General features: G+C 38.8%; 1 pseudogene; it reads right to left on the bottom strand.

Moving 5' to 3' along the window:
* Positions 1-307: 307 nt before the first annotated feature.
* On the bottom strand, positions 308-7,820 carry LOC133377216 (serpin B3-like; annotated as a pseudogene).
* Positions 7,821-9,550: the final 1,730 nt, after the last annotated feature.

Genomic DNA, 9,550 nt, shown 5'->3' with positions numbered 1-9,550 from the left:
ATGTGTTGTCTGGCATTTGCTAAACCCACAATTCCTCAGTTTTTGAAATGTGCCCTGAAGGTGGGGGGAACCCCATCTTATGGTTTGGCCTAGGTGAGGCTTAAAACAGCATTGTTTGAGTGCCTTGGGAAGATGTGTACCCCATGTAAGTGAAAACTATAAAACTACAATTTTATTAAATGCATTTTTATTCAGATATTCAGTAGCTTCAGAAAAAAAGATGCAGTAAGATATTGTAAGTTTCAGAGAAATATGTAGTCTCACAAGCTACACCAAAATATTTTAGTTTTAAAAAACCAGCCTATGGTCTACTATTTAATAGCGCAATCCTATACATATCTACTCAGAAGTAAGTCCCATAGAGTTCAATAGAGTCTCATGCTGACTTTAGGCAATGTAATTCAGTAGAAGGCATACAAATGTGTTTTGATTGTTCAAGCAGGACTGCATCATGAAGCAACTTGAAGACTTGCATCAGGAAGCAGAACCAGAGTAGTGACATTTTCCTGCCTCCGGGCTCCATCTCTGTATGTCATTTTTATAATGAGCTCTGGTCCAGAGAGGGGCAGCATCTTTCATCAGAGTGCTGTAGTAATGGGGAAAACTGCACTTCCTGAATATTGCCCTGCATTAGAGATCTTAATGGGACATAAGATCTCTTACTTACAGAATACAATCATTTTGGTTTAGTTGTTTGCTCTGGAGAACTGGATTTCTGTTCTAGAGCTAGGACAATACTCAGAGATCAGTAGGAAAAGAATTCTTCAAAAAAGTTGTCCTGATGTAAAATAGTAGCAGAAGGAACATCAGACAGGTGCAGCAAGAATCCTTTAAAACATCGTTGTCATACCATGAAAATTAGGCCCACCACCAAATAAAATTTCTCTTTGGCGAAATCTATGCAATGATTGGAATTGCAGCATATGAGGCAAAGAGGGGAGAAAGAAGGAATTTTTCTAAAAAACATTTTCCATATTCATTTTCCATTATTTCATTATATGAATCTGAACTTTTCCTTTATTCTGGTTTACAGAATCTACCAAGAGCAATGATGCTTTGGGTCGAGTTGTGCTTGACAAAGTAGAGGAAAGGATGGTCAGCCTGAACCGCCACAGCTTCCCGATGTGGGCGCCTATCCTTGGAGCGAGGAGGTGCCTCTGCTTCTTCACCACCCCCCTCATCAATCTCGAGAAAGGTATCGTGGACAAGCTGAGTCAGAGCCACACCTTGTGTTGTTGTTGCTGCAGAGAAATCAGCTTTTTCAGGATCAGTCAGACCTGGCAGATTCAAGTATTGATTGACTTCAATGCTCTTCTCTGAGCTGAATTTGGGAATGGCCACACCCACCACTGCAGGCTTCAGATGATAGGACAAATCAAGCAGATGCTCATACCTAAGTCCATCTTCCAGCTACAGAAACAAAATGCAGTGATATCATTTCAATCCAGGATGACTCATGACTCCGACATTCATGCAAAACAAGGGTGACTACATGAGATAAGTAGGTAATGATATGTACTTTCACGCCAACATTTTTGCATTTAGGGACCAGAGATGGATAATGTGAGGGCTAGGTTCCTATAACTGTTACAGGGACAAACACTATGGATATTATCATGGGAGTAGGAGTATAATTTACCTCTTGAAGAGCTTCTGCACTGTAGTCTATTGGTAGCAACACAAAAAGGCTGAGTTCATTGTTTTTGTAGGGGATCTCAAGAACCTGGACGTGAACATTGCCTATATCGATTATCCCTGTGTTGTACACACCCTTCCTGTGCATCAACTGCACAGTATTCCTCTGTAAAGAAAAGAAAGAAGATATTTAAAAATAAGGCGAAATAAACATTTTGCTCTGGGGAAGCAACATTTTCCCCCTCTTTCTGGACCTGAATTTGAATATCTAAATTATATTGATGAGATTTACCACCCAAGTGACTGATGTTTTATGTTGAAAAGGGAAGAGCTGGAGACAATGGACACAATCTGTAAAGCATATGCTTAGAAGCCCTTTTGGAAGAAGTAGCATTTTCAAGACTGTGAGGAAAAGCCTGAAGTCTGCTGTTTATTCTGGAGAAGTCAATCTGAGGAAAGTATAATGGTATCAATTTCCCCTCCAGAATTCCCCTGCAAGAAGAAGTGGTCCTTATAAGTCTCTGCAAGGGTACATGATTCGGCATTGCAAGAAACTCCCAGAGAAAAAGAGTGAGTGGAGAAAGCAGACGTTTCTCCTCCAAATTTTTCAGCATCAGTTCTGCTAAAATTAGCCACCCTTAAGCTTAATTGAAATAAATAGGATGTGCTTTTAATGGCCATTGTTACGAATTGGAATTTAGCATAATTAACTCTAGTTGAGGCAGGGGCATTTAGAACGAAAAGGGATCAGCAGAACCTTCCCTGAGGAAGTACGCCTGGCGCCGACTCTGCTCTCCTCCGGCGCCAGGTCAAAACCTTCCTATTCTCTGAAGCATTTTAAGTTACACTGATTTACTTTTTAAAATGTTTATTGTATTGGATTGATGATTGTATTTTAGTATTATTTTGTTATTCATTGTATTTTTATGATATTTTATGTTCACCGCCCAGAGAGCTATTGCTAGTCGGGCGGTATATAAATTTAATAAATAAACCTTATCTGCAGCACACTTTCTGAACTTACTTGCATCAAGACTCCATTAGGGCAATAAAGCTCCCACAACAAACCTTGCTTTTTGGAAGTTGCAAGGTAGCAGAGACAAGGAAGCTGTGTGTGTTGTGTACACACACACACACACACACACACCTCATTTTGATAGTGTGGATAAAATGGGGCTTCTTCTGTGAGTTCTTTGTCAAATTTCACTTCCCATTGTCCTTTGAAGTAGAGAGAGTTCACGAACACCAGCTGAGCAAGACAATCAAAGCTGTCCTTGGGGAACAGGTCCTTGATTTTGCCTAGCAAAGAAACGGATACAGTAGTTTTATTATTATTATTTATTCAAATTTTAACCATTGTATTTCACAGTATCACTACAAATAAAGAGTGAGCATGCAAATTGTAGCTCACTGCTAATGGAAGATAAATGCAGTAGCTTAAGTAGGTGAAATACTTAATTATACTCTGAATGGTGCTTTTCGTCAGAAGAGTGACATCTAAATGCTTTAATAAGCAAATGAAATACCCTGGACACCAGGTAATATAAATAAATCAACTGGACATTTTTCCAGGTCTTGAGGGGAGCAGATGTCATCCCACAGTGGGTTCTTAGATTATTTTTCAGAAGAAGTATATCTTTATAGAAGCAATGCATTTATTGGTCTTAAAAAGCCTTCTGCCTGTCTCACAGGATGATCCAGCAAGTTACTGGTTTTTAGAACAATCATCCAATAAGTGATGGTTGGAGACCTCCCTGTCATGAAAGCTGTATCAGGAAGAAGTAATTAGTGCATGGCATATACTTACCGTGTGTCTGGATTTCAACCTACAAGTTGATCAGTCTCCGCACTTCCTCTGGGGCATTATGCAAATTAGCTCCCTCCACTTCAGTCAAGTACAGTTTCAGAGCACAGAAAATGAATTTCTGGATATGCGCAATAGGAAAATTGGATCCATGTATCAGTAAATATATAACAATAAGAAAATATTCAGAATCATTTCTAATATGCAGTTATTAGAAGTAAAACCTAATGACCTCAAAGTTCTTGCATTACAGAAATGTTTTTGAGAGCCTTCTGAAAGCCAAGAGAGATGTAGCATGATGGGCTTTGTTAGGTGGAAAGTTCCATAAAGTAGGGGCAAGCACTTAAAAGGCCTTCCTTCTTGGTTCCTAGTTTGGATTCAATGCTTCTCTGTAGTTTCAGAACATTAGGTTTTACTGGTGAAGCACTTTGTGGAACATGCAATCATTACAGGATTAGTTCTCTCTGGTGGCCTGGGAATGAGGCACAGCTTTGACTGATGCCAATAGATGATTTACCCATTTCTGATACTATTCAATCAATATTCCAGATATTCAATATGTTTTTGGTTCCCACAATGCAGTGGACCACCCACAGGGGCCAGAATTAGAGTTACCAGGATGAAGTTAATGTCCTTGTGTCCATAGAGCTTGTTGGCAAACCTCAGTACATAGTTGGTGTTGGACACATTCAGAGCTGCAACTATTTTGCTGAATGCTGTATGGACTGCTTCAGGCTTCTCACACTCATAACCAGGAACATCCTAATGGGAAAAAGAAGGTTGATTTTAGTGACAGTTGGCTGATAATCTTTTTAATAACTTCTCTTGCAAGACAAAAGCCCTACAGCCTAATCTTAAACAGCAATGCATGCTTGGAATTCTTTTTGAATTTAAGGATCCTTACTTGAAATAAACATTTATTACATTTGAGTCACTCCATGGAGCTCAGGACAGCATTCATGAGGTCTATCCAATGTTATGTTCATATAGGGATGGATGAGAAATTTGATTCAGTTCACATTTCAAGCAGAATCCATCAAATTCAAGATTTCCTAAACAATATAAGAACTGAAACACAACCATCAATTGAAATTCACATGTATTTGAATTTTGCAATGCAGTTTGCCACCCAGTGTTTACAAAATGCCTATGTTTTATTAGGAGAAATTTGCACTAAAACAATCACAAATTGCTGCAGAATTGTGGAGAGCTTAATTTAAGATTAGAAAAATAAGAAACAGACTGAAGCTGAACTGAAAGTGACAGATCTTTCCATACCTATGTTCAGAACAACCCTGTGGTGTAGGTTAGACTGAGTAAAGTCCCCCAAAGTCACCTAGTGAACTTCATAGCTAAGCAGGAATTTGAAATCTGGGTTTAACTATGTCCCTCCTAGTTTTCACTCATCATAAAATCTGATCAGAGCTTGGCAAAGTTACTTTTTTAGAACGAAAAGGGATCAGCAGAACCTTATCTGCAGCACACTTTCTGAACTTACTTGCATCAAGACTCCATTAGGGCAATAAAGCTCCCACAACTCCCACAACAAACCTTGCTTTTTGGAAGTTGCAAGGTAGCAGAGACAAGGAAGCTGTGTGTGTTGTGTACACACACACACACACACACACACACCTCATTTTGATAGTGTGGATAAAATGGGGCTTCTTCTGTGAGTTCTTTGTCAAATTTCACTTCCCATTGTCCTTTGAAGTAGAGAGGGTTCACGAACAGCAGCTGAGCAAGACAATCAAAGCTGTCCTTGGGGAACAGGTCCTTGATTTTGCCTAGCAAAGAAACGGATACAGTAGTTTTATTATTATTATTTATTCAAATTTTAACCATTGTATTCCACTGTATCACTACAAATAAAGAGTGAGCATGCAAATTGTAGCTCACTGCTAATGGAAGATAAATGCAGTAGCTTAAGTAGGTGAAATACTTAATTATACTCTGAATGGTGCTTTTCGTCAGAAGAGTGACATCTAAATGCTTAGCATAGCCACTGGATTGGGCTGATGGGAGCTGTAGTTCAAAAAAGTAACTTTTCCAAGCTCTGCTTCTGATACACCCTTTAGTGTATTTACAGAGGTGATACTATATACTGTATCTTTAAGATGAAGAGAATCTTAAGAGCAGGTTATTTAGCTAGCTTGGACACTAAAAAGGTTAAGGGCAGTTGATGTTCATTGTAAATATTTGTGTGCTTGTTCATTAATAAAATATCTGTTCTTCTGAACTTCTTACAAAAGACAACACCAGGGACAACCTCAAAACGTCCAAAAATTTATCTAGATCTAAATCACCAAATATTTTACAACTTACTCTTTTTGGACAAGGACTTGACTCAGGATGAGGACTTGGATGGTGAATATTTTGTCTGATGTCACAAGGTTTAGGATGTGCTGGTTCAGGATGGGGTCTTGGCTTGGGGGATGTTGGCTCAGGTTTGGCTGGCTCAGGACGAGGTCTTGTTTTGGAAGATGTTGGCTCAGGTTCAGCTGGCTCAGGATGGGGTCTTGATTTGGAGCTGGCATCGACTTTTTCTTGTTCCTGCAATGACATGATAAAATGTCTCATCCATTGCCCATTTCAAGGAAAGGAATAAGAAATCTCTCCTGTATGAAACCATATTAACCCTTAAATATATAAGATAAACCTTATTCCAGTTTTGTACTGATGGCACATAGGAGATGCAAATATTTGTATGCTCTAATGCCTATGTAATTGAAGGAGGGGAAGTCAATTTCACATCAACAATTTGTTGGGAATGTATTTGTGAAAATGACATTGAATTGAATGTTCAGGCCCCTGTTCTTCCTTCAAATATGTTTTCCCCCAGCTGGCACAGAGTTTAATGTTGTGGTAACAGGAGATAACACTAATATGCAAGTTGGATGGGCGGGGGTGTCCAAACCTTTATTCAGACTTCTCATATGTACCTTTGAAGTTCTTAGTCTGGTTGCTGAATGTCCAAGGCTTTTGGCTGCTTCCAAATAACTTCTGTTCCTGGGTCTGTCAGACTCTTTCACTTCATTCCAGTGCAGAACCTTGCATGAAATTGTAACATTGCTTAATATAACAATTATTAAGGTAAATTATAAGCATTTATAAATTTGTTTGGGTGGATTCATATGACTCTGACATCACAAAGTGACATCGGCAATCAAGCAGAAAGTAGACATCCTCATGCACATCAATCTTGTGAATGATTCAACATGTTTTAGCAGATGGTGTCTGAATCATATAAAGTTAATAATCCAGTGATGTGGACCAAGTATATTTTGAATCCAGACAATCTAGATATCCACCTTCAGTTAATACCAACAAATTGCATTAAGCTGGAGAAATTGAGAGAAGTGGCATTTTCTATATGTGTTTTTATTGGCTATGAGGCAATTCAGTATTAATAAATCTCTACACATTCATTGGATCGTGTACACAGACTTTGTCCCAGGAATGCACATTCTAAGACATCCTTGTTTTAAGATGCTGTTTTTAGGATTACAGTAAGAAGTAGATGTTCAAATTAAAAATAAAGAGCCTCAGCAGAGATGGAGAAACCCAGATATTTTGGAACAAAAATGCAAGGAGATCGCCGATAAGAACAGTGACAGCTGCAACATAACAGGGCACTACAGAAACATGTAGAATAAGGCCATATGTGCAATGCCCTAACTCTACAAATGTTCATATAAGAACAATACAAATAAAGATCTCTCAATACAAATGAGAGCTCCAATATAACTGATTTACTTTTATACTATAGATAGCAGTAGTTTTCTTTACCTTGGAGCAAAGAACTGAGATTAGGGTTTAAGGCCTTTAAATTGCCAAATATTGTACTCAGTTCTGTTTCAGAGGGGAATGGTTTGATTTAGTCAAATTTAAATTAGTGATAGTAATAACTAGTTATACGGTAATAATCAGTTAGGACCAGTGATGGAAGCTATTTGCCAATGAATCCAGTTTGAAGGCTGCATCTGCTTGATAACACTCACCTTCTCAACCTCAGCTGCCTGTTCACCTCCAGATGCATAAGCAGTCAGGCCCAATGCTGAGGTGAGGTTCACAGGGGAGAACAAGAGGTTGTCACGTGGGTGCTCTTGGTTTAACAGTTTGAAAATATCAACAGTAGTTTTAGCATTGGCATGAGGCAGGGAGGTCATGATGAAGTTTCAAAGCTGTAAGGGAAGACAAGAACGGTGCATTATTTTAGGATGCCATACTTTTACTCTATGATGAATTCACTCACCAAAATCACAGTTTTAAAGAAAAACCATGATAAAAGAATTATTGTAAAGATGCACATCCTCAAACACAAGGATACATGAATGGTTGAAAGGAGAGCTCCTTACCTTGACTTCAGTAGTGATGATCAGAGACTGCCAGGTGAGTGTGATGCTCTCCTCCTGTGAGATGCTGGTATTTATACCAATATTCTTACACCCCCATGACCATTAAACAAGGTTGCATTTCTAAATCTGCAACAATTTGATTAAATCAGATTTACATAATGAAAACAGTGCGATACAAAATCTGGACATTTGTAATAACCAAAGGTAATTATCATGGATTACTACATATACTACAGATATGACTTTGAATAATAATGTATATTTCATCTACTGCCAAAAAGCAGGTGGATTACAATACATCCTTTCAGCACTGACTATGTTTGTGTATTGTCAGCATGTCCAAAGAACTCCAGATAATCTTTAAAATAGCCCAATTATACCACTATCACTTAAAACCAAGAGTTTTCTCAAGGGATTCCATTACAAGAATGGATGTCCCTATAGGCTGGAAATGTGGATGATTTCTTTCTCACTTTCTATATCATGCCACCATTGCACTGTCTCAAATTTCCACTGGTGCTGTGAGAAATGTGTGGCAAATTGAAAACAGCATGGCAGCCCACTGTGTGTAAATACTCTTATTAGAGGGCATGGTGATGGGCACTCATTTAGATGGCTTTAAAGAAGGTTGGACAAGGGATTGTACAAACATCTGGCCATCCATTGTTAAAAAAAATAATGCTAGATCAGATGGAACTTGGGTTCTACCCAGTAGAGTTCTTCTTATGTTAACATCTGGCCAGCTATCATTTGCTATTTGCTTTTAGCTTTCAGAGTTCATAAACTAATTAATCCTGGGATAGCTGGTTAATCATCTCACTTACAAGAAGAACTTCTAAAATATGACAAATGTTCCAGACAGCTGCCAAGAGACCCAGAGCCAGGATAATTCAGACTGTTTTGTGATCTACCAGGGATTGTCCAGATATTCATTGTCCTATAAACTAGAAAATAAATCTGGCGCTCTAAGGAATCTTTACGTGTCTACTCTAAATAATGAGTGGTAGGACCATGTCTTTGGTCCTTTGCCTTCAATAGGATAACTCTACAAATGCACACAGAATGAGTTGGTACAGTACTGGGGTGACAGGATTCACTGTACCACTCCAGGTAAAGGAATCACTTTTTTAAACGTTCTCCAGTTTAATTTTTTGTTTTACTCTACAATTAGAAAACTAGAGAGTGTCCAGAAGATTTGGGTAAGAATATCCACCCCTGATTTGCTAGTATTCTGTCTCCAGTACCTGTCAGCCCATGCCTTAAGATAGGGAAGGGCCTCCTCACAGTTCCATCAATGGGCATGTCCCATGTGGTAGTGATGTGGGATACATAATTTATTTAGGCCCAACTATGAGCAAAATTTTAGACTGGCATATATATCCCAAGGATCACATTTATAAGTATCTTTTGACAACTAAGGTTGCAATCCGAACCTCACCTGAGAGTAAGCCCCATTGAATTCAGTAGAATCTATATCTAAGCAGACATGGCTATGACTGCTCTGTAAATCTGCTTAGGCATGACTGTGATCCTAAAATCATGTTGCTTATCTCTTTCACAGATAGTACATTTTAATTTAATTATTCCTCCAAGAGCTTATAGCAGTAAACACAGGGTGATGTCTGAAGCGCAGTGGGAAAAGAGGTTTCTCAATACATATGTTGTAACGGGCCCAGAAGATCCTGTTGGCAGCCATGTGAGGTATGGCAGCTGGGACTGCTGCGCTTAACAGCATGGCAAACAACATGTGCATGGA

This window comes from Rhineura floridana, chromosome 1 (assembly GCF_030035675.1).
Source record: "Rhineura floridana isolate rRhiFlo1 chromosome 1, rRhiFlo1.hap2, whole genome shotgun sequence".
Lineage (NCBI taxonomy): Eukaryota > Metazoa > Chordata > Lepidosauria > Squamata > Rhineuridae > Rhineura > Rhineura floridana.
The sequence above is the reverse complement of the archived record's forward strand: the minus strand, read 5'-3'. Positions and strand labels throughout refer to the sequence as shown.